At 42.8% G+C, this 14873-nt stretch overlaps 1 protein-coding gene across 6 annotated transcripts in view; it reads right to left on the reverse strand.

Annotated features, from left to right (window-relative positions):
- Positions 1–14873, reverse strand: part of sipa1l3 (signal-induced proliferation-associated 1 like 3) — a 70176-nt gene that overhangs the window by 32515 nt on the left and 22788 nt on the right. For all 6 annotated transcript variants that reach the window (XR_014699426.1, XM_084559588.1, XM_084559587.1 and 3 more), the window contains exon 2: positions 2630–2715. The gene's annotated coding sequence lies outside the window, so the exon portion shown is untranslated. The remainder of the gene's footprint in view (positions 1–2629; positions 2716–14873) is intronic.

Raw genomic sequence — 14873 nt, forward strand, 5'->3', positions numbered from 1 at the left:
AATCCCGCTGATGTTGCGAGTGTCACTTCCATCTGCCTGTCTGTCTGTCAGGCCGCTGTCCCATGATACATGATGAGACAGCTCGTGAGGAGGAAGAGGAGGATGGAGAAGAGCAGGGGTTGGGGTGAAAAGAGCAAGACTAATTTAGTGCACACACACACACAGACAGACATTCACTGGTTAATCTGTGGGAGACTGGTAGAAAGGAAACCAGACTAGCTGAAAGTGAAGGGATGGGAGTATACAGAAGGAGCCGAAGGGAGGTCGAGATGATTATGAAAATATTCAGATATTGCAGAATTTGATGTCCCAACTTCCACAGTTACACAAACGTTTTAAGAAATAACTGCATACAATGGGGGTTCAGTGCTGCTCAAGGACATTTCATGAAAACAGAGACATTCTGCAAAACGGTACGTGAACCTCGAATGTGAAGTTGAACCCTTTCTAAACCAAAGCGGCTGACTGTTTACCAAGCAGGTGTACTGGACAATATGAACACACTGTACCACACTGTCTTTCACCGTGTTTCCATGTGTATTTTTATGGATAAAATATAACATATATTCTATTACTGCATTTTGGAGTCCAGGACTGCTGTTACTACCCTCCGGAGGACAAGCAGTTACAGAAAATAAATGAATGAATGAATGAATTTAACGAGTCAGTTCAGGTTGTAGGATATTGTGAGCTTGTCTGTGTGTGTTTAAAGGAACCGTATGTAGGATTGTGGCCAAAACTGGTACTGCAATCACTTTCAAAATACTGTAGAACGGTGTATCCCCTCCCCCTCCCCCCTGACTCGAGGCTGCCAGCTAAGCTGCAGGATCCAGCAGGAACGTAGGCTGCTACAAGGAGCTTCCAACGGCAAGTGACGAGTCCTACACAGTAAGTTTTTTTTTTTTCTGTTAATAAAGTTTATGCTTCATGAGAGATGTTTTGCGAAGTAATTATGTATCGCAAAAATTTACTAATGGCGATTAGCCAAATATTTCGTAAAGATGTACTGTAATACCACATTTCAGTCGGAACATAGATTGTTTTCATACCCTGCTAGTGGTGCGATATAAAGCTTTTTATGAACGCATTTAGCACGGGCGACCATGGAAAATCCACTGTCTATATGTACGGAAGCACGGGGCTTTTAGCCTATACCAACAAACATGGTAGAATATAGCATCCAAAAGTCGAGGGTCAATTCCATGCCATTCTGGACTTTGTCACGACGTATTTCGGATTCATAACGAGGTCTTTTAGGTTTAGTAACGTTATACATGTTTTATCCGACACGTTCGTAGCTGCAGCTGTGGTAACTAGAGCAGAGCTGGCAACCCGGATGACGAAACTCTACTGACTTCGTGATTAGTAGATAGCTGGAGGGTGGCGCCTCAGGCCAAAACACAACATGACAACATCAACATCAGTTGAGGGCTGCAACTCTCACTTTTAAATGACAATATCCTGGCCGGACCACTGTTGTCAGTGATAGAAGGATTTTAAATGAACATGATTTCTTCATGTCTAGTGACATATCAGGGCCATTTTATGATTAATTGAAATACATTTCTTACATACTGTTCCTTTAACAATCAGTCGATCAATCAAAAACAACAAAAAACAGGGAAATCATTTAAGAACCTGTTCACGAGTAAAGGGAAGATATGCAAGTTTTTTTTTTTCTTCCAATTTCGTTCAATATCTTGAAAATCAAAGTAATTAATCACCTTGACACAAAAATCAAATCCAATACGGCTGGAAAGCAGCCCTGCCTACTGTTTAATCAAACTGAACCAACTGAACTAATAAACCCAGAAATATGAATTTGCAGTACGAACAATAAAGATAAATCTGATGGCACAGTTTTCCTCTTATCTCACTTTGTTAGTCTTGAAAAATCTCACTGCAGTTTACTACACATTTATTTAATTATTGGCTTTCTTGTGCTGCTGTGTAAGAAAATCTTAGCAATCCTCACTAATACCACATAATCAAAGACACTAAATAACCAAGCAAATTAAAGGATAAACTGACCTTTGCAACCGCCACTGACACACAGATCAGAGGCAAGTCAAAGAGCGTCCTGGAGCTGACAAAACAAACACGCTATAAATCAAAGCGCCTGCAGATAGTGACGCATGCGTTACATAAACCGGAATGAAACAGGAAGAAGCACTGGTGAGTGGTAGCCGGAATCAGAGAATTATAGGACACATAAGCGGTCATTCATTGTGGAAGTACTTTATATAGATGTATTTACCAGCTGTGGCTCTATTTAATGGATGCAGAGAGATGTCAAGTGATCTGCTTTATCTACAAAACAGCAGAGCAGACAGCTCACCCCCAACACAGCAGAAAAATATCCAGGCCACCAAGACAATTAGCCTTTTATGACGTCTTTGAAACTCGCTTCGTCTTACAGCCTGCTATTCTGGAAGTGAAAAGAGTTCAAACTCAAAATAAAGCAGATTGATAGCTAAATAATTTACACACACACAAACAATTATAAAATAAGCATACTAACTCTCGCTGAGCTGTACCGTTCATTAAACAGGCCCCAAAATACGTGTTTGGGTTGAATGGTGCTTCACACATAGATACACACACATCATCATATGTAGTAATTTTTTACCTTTTCTGCCTTTAGCTGTGCAGGTGAAGCAGGTGCAGTGAGGTCTGGGCGTCACTGTTCAGGCGGAGGAGGCTCAGTATTTGAATCTGTAGGGAAAATGAGAGGAAAGGACATTTTGTGAAACTGAAGCTGAATCCTTTTTGCTCACACAGCTCACCTTCTACATGGGAAACTACTGAGCCACATTTTGATTAAGTAGTTAAAGTGCCTTTTGAATGATATAATAAAAAAATTGCACACAAATGTGATTACTATATGGTAATGTACCCCAATTAGCCAGACTGTGACAGGACATTGTCAGTCTTTTGTGTTTCTTATAATTTGTGTGTGGCGCTAATAACTGAGGGTATTTCTGCAGAGCAGCTGTAATCAGTTCCACGCTCGTGAGGCCGTGCACACAGACACATCTATTGTTTGTGAGGAGTCTGAACAACTGATCCCTGAGGCGGCCTATCCGTACTGTAAACAAGTCCACATATACAGAAACTAGCTTGTACACAAACAGAGTTAAAAACACAACGTCTAGTAGGTTTTTTTTCCAGATCAAACTGAACCAGGAGTCGTGTATATGGAATGAAAACAGTCGATGGATTCAGTCATTCTTCTGCACGTCAAGGTGAAGATAAACGTGTAGTCTGACTGTGTCTCTCTCTCTCTGTTGTTTCTGTCTCATCCTCACAAGTCCCTAAATCTCCCAGCTCCTTCTGGATGGAGAAAGAGTAGAGGCCGTATGATTAGAGGTCGAAGGGCCCAAGTACAGTAGGGAAGAGGGCTCCTCAAGTAGGACATAAAGAGAGGGGGTGACGTGGGGTGGGTGGGAATCAGCAGACGTAATGTCCTGAGGGGGAGGCCCATTACTGTCTGGCAAATACAGTTCTAATCAATACTAATCAATCAGGCTCCACTTATCCTGCCACACGAAGCATAATAACACTGTCTTTAGCAGGGGGGGGGGGGGGGGGGGGGGAGTGGGGGTGGACAGGGGTCAGTGATTGTGTGAGTGTCGGTCCTTAACAAAGCTAGCAGCATCAGCATGAATTCAGGGATCGGGCTTCACACCGCACTAAAATGAAATTAAACTCCTCAACCTGAAAACTTCTCAACCATGGCAGACTTCTCACCGACCGACTCCAACCTCCTGAAAGTGATGATGATACCTGCCCGACTCTACACAGCGTCTACGGACTGAATTACTATTATCACGCCCCCGAGGACAAATACCACATGAGGGAAATTAAATCCCAAGCAAACACTCGCCACTAAAATACTCACAAACGGATAAAAATATCTCATAAAGAGGGACTTACACTCGCCGAACGCATCTGCGCCTTGTTATATTAAGATGAATGCTAGCTAGCAGCATGTGACTTGCATTAAGAACTGCATGACTAAAAACAAAGGTTTACAGAATATTGTGAATACTGAAGATTTCCTACGTGTGGTTACCCATAAAGATATAAATAAAAAGCCGCCAAGCGTTTCACTTTAAGCTCTGAGGAATGCACATTGTTACCAAAAGGTTTTTATTAAATCTGCATGTCTCCTGTTATTTTTTTTGACGCATATCCCACCTGAAGTTTGACCAAACCAGTGAGAAATGGTGAAAACGCAACAACAGGAGTGTAGGGACGCGTACCGACACAGCCGGTAAACCAAACACACCAGAATTACATCCGCACAAACCATGCCACGAGGTTGTGTCATCACCTCAATGACACAGGCTCAACTTAAGAGATTTGTTGTGAAGAAAAGACGGCTAGTTATCTTTCAAGTTGCTGCTGTTCCTGAAGTACCTGTTTCTGACATTCAAGATTCAAGAGCCGCCCCTTTAACCATTTCCACAAAACGCTTATCTATGAAACACTGTTTGCTGGTGTTACGCCACTGGCGAGCATGTGTGACTGTGGTTTTTTTGTGTTGTGTCGCACACCGATGCCAATAGTCAGATCCCTGCGGCAGCGTTTCAGCCCGTAACCAACACAAGATATAAACCTGATATAAACAGTAATGACACTGCAGACTTCAGAGCGGGCCCGACTCCGCACGTGCCTACTGGAAAGTCGGCTTATGCGACTGGGACTCTGGTTATGTCTTGAGCATCTGCTGTATATTTAGTAGTGGAGTCATTCTCTGTAGCTCTGAATGCTGCCAGACAGAATGACTGTCACGCAGCCAGAACAGAGCTGGCTTAATCCCTCTGTGTGTGTGTGTGTGTGTGTCTGTGTATGTTTTTAGTACAGTACGGCGGCGGGTTCAGTGTAAATAAATCTATAAATAAATACATTCATCTCTTAGAGGTGCTACAGAGAAGAAAATGCAAAATCTCTTCTCATTGCAGTAGAAGCAGCCTCCACAGACGGGATAAAAAAACTATATATGTGTCTGCAGGCGTGTGCGCGCCTTCAACATCACTGGCAGCATTTTGTGATTAAGACGGGATTAACGTCACAGCTCTGATGTATGAATATTGTAGAGCCTTTGCCGTGTCAGTACTCCTCCAGGGTTTAGCCCTCTGGAGTTTTTACTCACAATGAAATGCTGATATCACTACTAGCTCACATTACCACAATTTTATTTCCAAACCTACGCTCTCGACCCCTACATGAAGTGGATATACTAAACCGTTATAAAATTCTTATTTTGCCAAACTATTTTGCCATTTTTTTCCAAATTCAATTCAATTTCAGTTTTATTTATTTATATAGCGTCAATAACAATACGACGCTTTACAAAAACCCGGCCTGAAACCCCCAGAGCAAGCCTGAAGGAGACTGGAGGCAAGGAAAAACTCCCTTTTAACAGGAAGAAACCTTGAGCAGAACCCAGCTCATATGGAGGGACCCATCTGCCTGAGGCCAGCCGGGTACAGACAGAAGAAAGAGAGAAGAGAACAGCAAGATAAACATACATCTGGCACAGATACACATATATCTGACTAAAGCGTACATGTGGGAATCTAAAAAAATGCCTGAGAAGCCCTGGCAGGTCGCCGTACATCTGGACAGCTGCCACGGATATAAGCTTAAATGGTTAGGTTTACGATTAAAGTACTTACATTAACATTAAAGTACTTAAACATCCCATCCGTAAATTGGAATTATGGCTGGACATTAAATTAAATCGAATTAACTATCAGAGCCAGGAGAAAAATTATACTTAAATGGATTACTTGAAAAGAATAACACCTTTTCTGATAAATGATTCGTTATTTCTTTCACTTATTTAAGCAATAATAGAAAACTTAAGTATCTTTGGTTCTAGCTTCTGTATGTGTGGAAGTATTTGTTTTAAATTACCTAAAACCTTTTGGATTGACAGTCACATGTTGTCTAGGTTGATGAGTGACTGTGATAGGAAATGGTCACTGTTATAATAAAACATATTAAAGATTAGCAAACAGTTAATTTATGAAAAAAAAAAATACTACTTTAAGGAGCACATCCACTTCACAAACAGGAATCTGAATCCTTGCTGTTTGAACAGTATCTCTTTCAAGTAAAGATGAGTTAGGGAGCTTAATCTGTCAGTGGATCCAAAAACATGAAACGTGTTTATTTTGTTTTACATTAACTTAATCTTTGAAGTGAAAACATTACAGAAACTCCACTGTTTTGACATAAACCAGCAGATTATTTTCTTTAAATGTTGCGTCTGTGTTTGCACATTTAGATATTACACAGCAGACTGGAGCGTCTAATGAGTCCACATGACAAGGAGCGGGAGGAAACCTCCTGCAGAGAGAGGTGGGCAGCTCTTTTCACACCCCAGCACTCTGGATGTGGAGACTGCCAGACTTTCATCCCTTTCATATCTCCGTCCCTCTACGCACCCCACTGTCTTCCACTGTGATTCCCACAGCCTCGACTTATTTGAATTGAAATGGAGCAGTGGGCGCCCCCAAAGAAACACCCTGGTTTGTTTGCTTCGTCCCTCAACGAGTCTCACTCAAGCGGATGACGCGTGGCTCTGTCCTGAGGTGAAGCTTCCTGTTGTGAACATCTTCATTAAGATGAAGACGGAGGCGTGGCTGAAGGGCAGACTGGAAGAGCAGAAGTGTGCTCTCAATTTATTTCTGTATACACAATAAAAACTGACTGTTGGCCTGATCGATCAACATTGATAAAGCTTTGAGCTGGATCTTCGCTGTCACAAACATTAAACTAAACTTCAAATTAGTCTTTTCTACATTTCTAAAGGCTGAGTGAAGTCCAAACGTCTGTGCGCTCTAACTCTGGGCAACATAAGAGGAAAATACAGTGATGAAGTCATGTGTAATACTCAGAGCCCTTTTTTTTTTTTTTTTTTTTTTACCAAAACCACTTGGACATGCTGCTGTGGCTGTTTGATCGCTATGCCTGTGCTGGTTGCCATAGGAACGCGAAGGTGCACCAGCAAAAAGAGACGTACGGTGTAGGCGGTGGGCTGCGGGCAATCAGGAACACACAACCTGAGAGTGCGGCGGTAAATAATGAGACACAACGCAGTAATCCGCATAACAAGGCCCTCAGCTGGTCACTTTGCAGCCCGAAACGTGCGCTGGCGCTGCAGCGGACTGCGGCAAAGCTCACACGCCATACTGCCTTAACTTTTAAGCTCCTTACAGGGCGCTGTCGTGGATCTTTTTTGAATTTTTACTTTATGCTCCCTCTCCCTCTGTGGTTTAATCGGTCTGTCCATCTCCCCTCACTCTCGCCCAGCAAGCTACTCGCAACTACGTACCATGTGAGCATCAAAGCACGTCTGAATGGGGCTCTGAACTATTCAAAGACGTGAGCTTAGGGCTCTAAAAATGCACCCGTCAGCAAACTTCCAGCATCTGTTACTTGTTTTTGTTTCCATAGCGTAATCCTGCCCGGCAAATTCCTTGCATTTTCTATAGATGGTCATCTTAGACACAAACTATGGAAAATTACTCAGCCATATGTCAAACTCTAGAGCCAGCTGTATACAGAGGCTTTTCTGCTACATCTACAGTGTTTGAACTCAGTGGCGCAGTAAAATAGGAGGGATGTTTAACATTAAACTGAAATGTTTCAATGTACCGCTGGAAGTTTACCACGAAAAGAAGAAGAAGCCACGAAAAGTTATTTGTGCTTCCTGGAGAAATTACACTAACTTCTGTGCTGTTCAGTAATATAACACAACGTCCTGGCAGCTTCTCACAGATAGTCAGTGTGTGTCATATATGAAAACAAGACTTAGTCACTGCGCAGACATTTTCCTAGCCATTCTCTTGGCTCATCAAGGCATATCATTTGGCGTCAGGAGGCTGTGGGCACAGAACAATGATTACCATCAAGATTTTTGTCAGCCAGCTACCTGTTGCAGATGAAACAGAGGGAGGCCCCTGTTTTGTCTGACTGTCAGGCCGATGCATTTCTGCGCCGTGACGTGCAGATCAGACACGAGATCGGCCAACCCCCTTTCTGTTGAAACCCCAACTTCACAGATTCTTTACTCAGGCCAGGAGGCACATTCCTGACAAGTCCTACACGTGTTTCTCTGCCGTTAAGGAGCCGGCGTAGAGAAGATTTAAGCTGGAACTCGATACTTGTAAGAGTACATTCTCATACTCGGATGTTTAAAGAAGAAACAGCTGATTAATTACATTATAGAAAAAGCACATGACCATAATGAAGATACACGATTGACAGCTCTTAATCCAAAAAAAAAACAAACAAACAAAAACAGACAATTGACAATAAAGTTGCCAAGCTACAACGTCGTGGTGTTGGCGTCTTATCCACGCCGGCGTGCAGTGAAACTGGGTGTGTTTCTGTGTGTGCTTGCGGCGTTAGCGACAGGTCCTGGGGGTGACTTACACCGTCACAGCTGTTGCAGCTCCCACAGAGACGTCTCAGGGGACAACAGTGGGCTACTGCAGCTCCACACTGATTAACCCAAGGGCGTGCACAGGCACCACCGAGGAAAACGCGCTCTCAAACGCACATGTGCACACACAGACTGAGGCACTAAGGATATTATCAGAGTTTTTGTTATATCTCCTTCTGTGTTCTTTACTCCCATAATCCATAATTTAATCATTTATTATGTAAATGAATAATTCAGTTGCTTTATCTTATAACTTATGGATGACTTCTTGACAAAGCACAAATAAAACTAAGATCTACTTTCCGGCTGTAATGTAATGGGACATTTACCAGACTGAGTAAAATCTTTCTTGAGTTGCTACAGAGCTTATAACTGTTTTCTGAAACTGAAAATGAAATGTCTTCCAGCTGGGAGGGAACCGGAGGGCCGAGTGAAAACAAGATTTTATCTCTGTTGTAGTTCAAAACAAAAGCGGTCGAAACTAAAACAGCTTTTAGGGTATTTGTTTTACAAACACGTGAATATTAAAATTATCACTACAACCATGATGAGATGGTTGGCGCGTATTCAGTGCTTGCATTTATACTTTAGCAGTGAATGGATGTACAATCAAGTCCTGCTACTAAAACTAATACGTTTCCAATTCAATTCACTTTTATTTAGCTGTCCAAATTGTCTCAGGACACTTTACAGAGTCTTCAAACAAAAACTCCTGTACATTACACCTCACACATCATCTACAATATGTCAAATTTCTTGAGATACTTAAAGGAACAGTATGTAAGAAATGTATTTCAATTAATCATAAAATGGCCCTGATATGTCACTAGACATGAAGAAATCATGTTCATTTCAAATATCACTGACAACAGTGGTCCGGCCAGGATGTTGTCATTTAAAAGTGAGAGTTGCAGCCCTCAACTGACGTTGATGTTGTCATGTTGTGTTTTGGCCTGAGGCGCCACCCTCCACCTATCAACTAATCACGAAGTCAGTAGAGTTTCGTCTTCCAGGTTGCCAGCTCTGCTCTAGTTACCACAGCTGCAGCTACGAACGTGTCGGATAAAACATGTACAACGTTACTAAACCTAAAAGACCTCGTTATGAATCCGAAATACGTCGTGACAAAGTCCGAAATAAAACAAGGATTTGTATAGGAGATGCCTTTGAAAGATGGAGACGGCTGAAAACGGAGAAGAATTTGAAGACAGACGCCAACGCTGCTAATTTTCTCCTGGCTAACTTACTTGTACATAATGTAAATGGACATTTAAAATATTCACGACAGTCGAACAAAGTTATGCATGTTCGTGCAAAGTAACGTTACGTTAGCGCATACAGAGGAGGTGGCTCATCGAATTGAAAAGGTAAGGAATTGTTTGGGAAATAAAAACGGCGAGTCGTCATTGCTAACATTAGCGATGCATTATGAGCCCGTTTCTCTGTCATTATGCTGAAACGCCGAGGAAAACAACATTAGCACGTCGATTATGGCAATGTGAAACGTAATTGAGACGTATTGAGTAGCCTAACGTTACCTCGGTAACCTGGCAACCTCGAGTCAGGGGGGAGGTTGGAGGGGATACACCGTTCTACAGTATTTTGAAAGTGATTGCAGTACCAGTTTTGGCCAGTTTTGGCCACAATCTTACATACTGTTCCTTTAAATTATTAATTTATTGTAATGTGTGTATTTTGAAATGCGTTAAGGACGTAGAATGACTAAATGAATGCTTTTCATTAAAAATATTGCCTTTAAAACACGACCCCTGACTTTTTCAACCTGGACCACGCAAAACCTCACAACCCTAATTAAAATTACAGACAGAACTGTATAAAAACTGATCACACACTATAAAAAGAAAGACGGGGAGGGGAGGGGGGGGCCTGTCATTGCATTGAGTCGGTGATACATGCTTTTCTAATTAGGAATAACGTCGGATCGTGTTTGCTCACCTGTCGAGGAGAAGACGGCTCTGAAGGCAGACTGTGAGAGTAACTCAACTGCTGTAAATGCATCTGTCATATTCAGTACGTCTAACACGAAACTGATTCGCCTTCTTACTTAACAACTTAAGAGGCAAACAGACGTACTGTGACACGGCAACAAGTTAGTAAATTGTACTCTGTCACCACAATGAGACGTGGGCAGTGGACACAGATTGTCTGATATTAAGAGGAAGTAATTGATAAAGCTGTAAATCTTCAGTACTTCTTTAGTACAACCTGTGTCTTTTAGCTTCAGAGGTACTGGTAGTACTCATTTAAACAGAGCCAGATACGTTTTATAATATTCTAAGATAACTAGATATAGCTTTATATTTGACAGAATATCAATCTTTCCACAAAACACTTAGCAGGAAATGTGTATTCTCCAAAAATACCAGCTAAATTCCCCAAATAATGTATGGACGAGCATTGTTTCAGTCTACGTGCATTTTCTTGGGTGTTTCTCTACCATGAAGCCTTCACAGAGGTAGCACAGTGTGTTGGCGTCTATGTAAAAGTGTGCGAGAGCTGCGGGTTATTTCAAGGTTCTTCCTGTAACCGAATCAGAGCAGTGACAGACTAATGAGGCTAAATGATGATGAGGCTTCAGGAAGAGAAGGCCTCCAGCGCAGAGAAGAGAGGACGCGTCAGACAGCTGTGAAAAAGTCCTGGCTTTCCTCCGGAAGCTTATAGAAATACTATATATGGTCTCATCATATACGATATTGACTTGAGTTAGCGCTGGTGTGCAATAGCAAATGTCTAACTGTTATATAATGATTAAAGAGTAATGATTATTGATCCCTGTAAGGAAATTCCCTTTTTCAAAGGACGATCAAAGAGGTCACGGTTAAGAGCTTGCCCTCAGGTCCTTGAAGAACAAGACTCTGGTTTTCTGAAACATACACCATGTTCCAGATGTAAACAGACGTACGGTCTCTTTCAACAGCCCCCTGACCACACTCACGGCCAAGAAACAGACTTAAGAGTTTATCTCACTGCTTCCAGTGACCGGATCAGCGAGGGTCGAGCACGGGCTAAGCTTCAATCAAAGAATTCCTAAATCACATTCCTCTCTGCCCTTCACTAAAGACAGATTATTTAATCAGTGCAGACGCGGAAAGCTGTCAAAAAGGGTATTTAAGGCTAAGAACGGGATCTGGCAACATTCACAAATTACTAAAGAAAAAGTTAAAAAAATAAAAAATAAAAACTACTGCGCTCACGGTTTCCTTACTTCAGAGTGCGATAACTGATGACTCTGTATTGATCTCTGATGCTCTGCTGCTTTCCTCAGATATCACAGCACAGGCTCAATTACATGGCGTTTCACAGTGACACTGGAAACTGAGACAATCTGTCAATATATAAAACTAAGATGAAGACTTGAACCTCGGCCACTAGGCTTGACTAAGGGCCCGTCCACACGGAGACGCTTTTTGGTCTAAACGCAGATGTTTTGCATCGTTTTGGCCGATCGTCTCCACACGAATCCTGTAAACGCATTGGCGGAACAACAATGGCGGACTACATGCTCGTGTTTCTGCTGGAGAAGATATTGAGCCTTAGCCTGGTCGTTACCATCCTACGTTTCCGCCCAAAATTTGATTTCGGTCTGGCACGTTAGTCCGGCCCAATGTAATAGGAATCTGTCTCCGTAAATGGGCGGATGCTTATTTTGAGGTTTAAAATCATTGGAGTTCCCGTAACCAATCAGGAACGTTTGGTAATGACGTATATTGTGCGCCGGAGTTCAGGCTCTTACGCTTACCACTTCCGCTTCCAGTTAAATAAATCCAACTTTTCCCAAAGCCAGTTGGAAGGAGAGCTACGACGTCCTCGCCATTTATAAAATTGACAAGACAAGCCTCTTGTTCTGGTTTTAATTCCGTGATGCTCTCGAGAGTGTGAGACAACTTCGCGGATGGCTTCTAGCGTCTCTCCCGCCGTCGCCGTTGTTGCTATGCTGTTGAACTACAAGCTCCGCTGGACTACAAGCAACTCGGCAGGCGAGTTCCGCGTCATCACTCGACTGTTCGCTGATTGGCGCGGTTACACACGAACCGCGGAAGTGCAATTGGGCCAGACTCCGTGCCAGACCGAAATCAAATTTTGGGCGGAAACGTAGGATGGTAACGACCAGGCTAATTGAGCCTAGGGTTACCAGGGCAAAATATCATTTCTCCTTGAGTTTGGTTTCTTCTAAAACCGATTTGTAAACAGCGCTCAAGCTCCGCCTCTTCCTCTCCGTTTTTTGGTGAATTTCTGAAACTGAAACAGCGCCACCTATAGGCCGGGAATATAAGTCGTGTTGAAACGGATCCGTGTGGACGCAGATATTTCTTGAAATGATGGCGGGGAAAACGGAGAGGGAGAAGATTGTTTTCGTATGTGTGGACGTAACAGTGCTTGCAAAGCTTTTATCCGAGCCAGCAAATTAACCGGATGCTCTATACGAAGAAGAAATAGTGCTGCACAGACCATCCATTAGCTCCCATTATCTCCTGGTTTAAAATCAATTAATGTTTGATGACAAAGTCGCTAAAAAAACATGAGAGCACTAAGGTCTAACACTCGTGTTTGTTTAAACTGTCCAGAGCTTCTTTAGTGACATCTCCATCAGTTTAGTTTTTAACAAGCGTGATTAATGAGAAGTGACGCCAGTGTCCTCTTTTCTACAATCTACTCTACATGACGCTTTAATAATAGCCAGAGAGCGCAGGGTCAAGGGGTGTGTATGTATGCGTGGTGGCGTTACAGTGTAGTCAAACAAAGAGGGCCTCTGACACAAATCCAGTCTTTCTCCCTCTCTTTTTTTTTTTTCCACCAGGCCTCTCGCTGTTTGATTCTTTTCTTCCTGAATGGTGCCATTGAAAGAAAGAAGAGGCCGTTAGGACCTTATTCTACTGTGAGCTCCCAAAGGAAACACATGAGCTCTCAGAGACGAGCCTGACTGCTGCTGCAGATCATTTTTCGCCTCAGTCACTGTCTCTTCAGAATTAAAAGACTTGGAGTCCGTGCGCGGCTAAGAAAATGTCACTACACTAGAAAATCAAGACAGTGACAACAACGTGATTTACGATAGAGTCATGCCTGATCTTGGGTCTCTGAAACCTGTGAGTGCAGCTGCCTCCTCCATCCAGCTTTTGTGTAGCTGTATGGCCTAGATAAGCTCAGCTGGTGGAGAGAGAGCGTGGCGGGGCTGAAAGATAGCGGCCCCAGATAGAGATAATAGCGCCTGCCGGTTCCTCTGATGCCTGTGAAATGATGGACTCCTCTGGGGTTTTCTACGCAGACAATTTGTACTGTAACTGGATTTGTACCACAGTCGACGAGACAAAGTGTGGGAAAAGGCTTGGCCTACTGGGGGTGTAATACTGTAAGGTCAGATTAATCTCAAAACAAGTAGAAGGGTTTAACGGCTGCTGAATTTGTAGATTACTTTGTGCAACTTTTCCTCCCAGAAACAATGAAATACGGTTCACTGTTAATTTTCTCCTCACTGCCAATGCCTGCCGCTCATGATTTTACTCTTATAAATGAAGGAAGTCAGGTACACTGGCCTGGATTACACCGATACTGGCTTCAAATTCATCCCACGCTTCTCAGGTTCAAAGTGCAGCTGCAAGGAGTAGCCGGCCTGAGTTCAGCACGATCCCAATGAGGGCATAAAATGTGACAGGATATGCAGGCACCACTGTCCTTATAACACACCTCTCACAGGGCAACACGGCTCAAATATACTTAAAGTTATTTTTCCTTCTCTGTTGCCATTCAAAATTTAAGACTCATTGAACTTCGCACAAGCATGCCAATGTATCTATACTTTCTTGTACCTGTGCAAATGACAATAATAACCTTTTTTTGTAATAACTTTACTCACACATTGTGTACCAGCGTGTCTGAGCCTTTATAAAGCACATTTACACACTGCATCTGCATGATAGCACACATGCTATCACGTAAATGTCACCAGAAACAAACTGCCAGAAAGCAGAACCTTTGAAATTTCAAATGCTGGCAGAACAGGAAGAAAACGACTAGATGCAAACAAATGAAACCACATCTAATGGTCACAATAAGAACAGCTGACATGAGATTTTATAGACTCGTTCAGATCAGGCCACCAGACACGTTCTCCTAGCTGTAATGTAATTATAGCAGCGGGGACTAAAGTAAAAATTCTTCAGAAATATCTTGCCTTTTAAAATGTCATTCACTTCCTCATCCAAGCTCTCTGTTCCATCTACATTTGGGACAGGGACACCCCCCGAGCCTGTCCTGCAGTGATCCTGACCCAGACCCCTTCAATCCACCACAGGGACTGTAGACAGAGGCAGCAGAGCGGCCGCAGCAGCAGGCTAAGAGTTGCTGGAGGAAATTAAAAACACATCCACCACTCCCTTGTTCCTCCCTTTTCCTC

The sequence above is a fragment of the Chelon labrosus genome, assembly GCF_963514085.1.
Source record: "Chelon labrosus genome assembly, chromosome: 13".
Taxonomy (NCBI): Eukaryota; Metazoa; Chordata; class Actinopteri; order Mugiliformes; family Mugilidae; genus Chelon; species Chelon labrosus.